General features: G+C 43.0%; 1 pseudogene; it reads left to right on the top strand.

Moving 5' to 3' along the window:
• Nucleotides 1-2,238, top strand: part of LOC101583259 — a 73,986-nt pseudogene extending 71,748 nt beyond the window's left edge.
• The last annotated feature ends 208 nt before the right edge of the window (nucleotides 2,239-2,446 follow it).

The raw sequence follows: 2,446 nt of genomic DNA on the forward strand, positions 1-2,446 counted from the left end.
AGACAGAAGTTTTTTTTTTTTTTTTTGTTAAGAAACAGAGTGATAGGGAAATAAATTACTTTAAATGCTAAATCAGGTTTGGAATCCTACTGTAGGGAGATCAGCTTTAAAAGAACAAAGACAGCCTAAAAATCATGGATGAGAATATTCACAAGCTCACTGGGTGAGATCCAAATGGTGTGAGGCCCATCCAAGCCAGATTGCTGTCCCTTGTCCCCTTCTGGTCCTGGTGGAGGTAGAGGATGTGGTAGTTTATTGCTGAGGCGTGGATTCTCAGATAGTGGAGGAGGACCCCCAGCCAAACAGAGAGATCTTGAAGGGGCAGTCAATAAGGCTGGGTGGAGAATGTCAGACAAGAAGAGAATCACCCCAAGAAAGCAACCCAGAAGATGATGATGTGAAAAAACCAGCACTGCAGTCTTTACTTGTAGCTACTTCCAAAGAGCATACACATAGAGACCTTATCCAGGATCAAAATATGGTTGAAAAAGCAAAGCAAAAGAACCAACGAATATTTGGCTTGTTGATGGGTACTCTTCAAAAATTTAAACAGGAATCCACTGTTGCTACTGAAAGGCAAAAGAGGCCCCAAGAAATTAAACAAAAACTTGAAGTCCAGCAGAAGAAGAGAGAAAGCAGATTGAAAATGAGAGGAGAGAGCTATTTGAAGAGAGGTGTGCTAAATAGACAGAGCTGCAGCTCTTGGAGCAGAAGGTGGAGCTTGCACAACTGCAAGAAGAGTGGAATAAGCATAATGCCAAGATCATTAAATATTTAAGAATTTAAGAAGACAAAGCCCCATTTGTTCTATATTCCTGGAAGAATGTGTTTGTCTGGCTACCCAAAAACTAATAGAAAAGTCACAGAAAAAAAAGGAATGCTTTATTTGAAGGTAGATGCCTTGAATTTGCAGAACAAATAAAATGGAGACTAGGCTTAGAAGACAATGAAAGAGAAAGAGCATCAGGTGGTGCGTAATGAGAAACAGAAGGTGGAACAAGAAGAGGGTAAGGTGGCCCAGAGAGAGGAAGAGTTGGAAGAGACAGGTAATCAGCACAGTGATGAAGATAGAAGAGGCAAGAGAGGAAGAGGAAAAGGAAGTTGGTGTAGTTCAGAGCGATGCAGAGAAAACAGGACGAGGAGGAACAGAAAGAAGAAATGGAGGCTAAGATGGAGGAGAAAACTGAGGTAAGAGAGTGAGAAGCAGCAGGATAGTCAGGCTGAAGAAGTGATGGATGTGCCAGAGATGGTAGAGAATGTCAAAAATGTAACTGCTGAGCAGGAGGTAATGTGAACTAATCAAGCCGAAATTATGGAGCCTTCAAAAAGGAAACTAGCAAAGAATTGGAGCCAGAGATAGAATTTGAAGTTGAGCCAGATAAAGAATGTAACTCTCTTCTCCTGGAAAAGAGAATGTTAGTGCTGTAGAAATGGAAAAGGTGTCTGAGGAAAAAGAAGGAAAAGAATCTGAGCCTCAACTTGAGTCTGTACCTCAGCTTCAGCACCTGCCTCAGCCCCAGCCCCAGCCCCAGCCCCAGCCCCAGCCCCAGCTGCAACCCCACCAGTACCCCAGTCCAAACCCAACCCTCAGCCTGAGACTTTGCCATCAGCCGTTCTACGGTCATCATCTAAGGTCATTCAGGATCAAGGAAACTTAGTACCTGAGCACAAAGTTTCCTGTAAAATCTGTGAAACTCACTAGGTGCCAGTAAAGCCAGTCTTAGCAATACTTTCAGAAAGTAAAAGCAAAACAAAAACTAGAAGCAGAAGTAGGTCGTGCTAGAAATAAAACAAGCGAGAGCAGAAGTCGAACTACGGCAGTGGCAGCCGTAGTTCCAGCAGCAATTCTGCTAGTGCAGCAGCGGGAGCAGCTCCAGCAGAGGCAGCAGCAGCAGTCGTAGCAGTTCCAGCAGCAGCTCCAGCGCAAGCAGGAGCAGCAGCAAAGACCATGGCAACAGCACTAATAGTAACGAGAGTAGAAGTCGGAGCAGAGGCCAGAGACATAATAGAGACAGGAAGCACAGAAGGAGTATGGATCATGAAGTAGGGATGCTTCAGGACTAGAAGGAAGTCACAAATCTTCCAAAGGTGGGAATGGTTGGGGTGCAAAAATGATCGAAGGATAAGAACTCCAGCTCCCACAGAAAGAGGTCTGTATCAGAGAGTAGTCGATCAGGCAAAAGATCTTCAAAAAGTGAAAGAGACGGAAAATCAGACAAGAAAGACAAGAGGTGTTAATGGAAAAACCCAGGCTTTCTTAACCTATTTGTAGCAGATTTGATGAGTAAAGGGATTACCTTTCCTTGTAAGGAAGATGTGGCCTTAAGTAATGCATGTTGTAAAAAATTTTTTTGGAAAACATAGACTGTTTGTTTATCAGACATTCTTGTACTTTTTGCATAATTTTGTAGGAGTTATTTATCGAAATTATGCGAGTTTCCAAAAT

Source organism: Octodon degus, unplaced genomic scaffold (assembly GCF_000260255.1).
Source record: "Octodon degus isolate 3935 unplaced genomic scaffold, OctDeg1.0 scaffold00326, whole genome shotgun sequence".
NCBI classification, from domain to species: Eukaryota; Metazoa; Chordata; class Mammalia; order Rodentia; family Octodontidae; genus Octodon; species Octodon degus.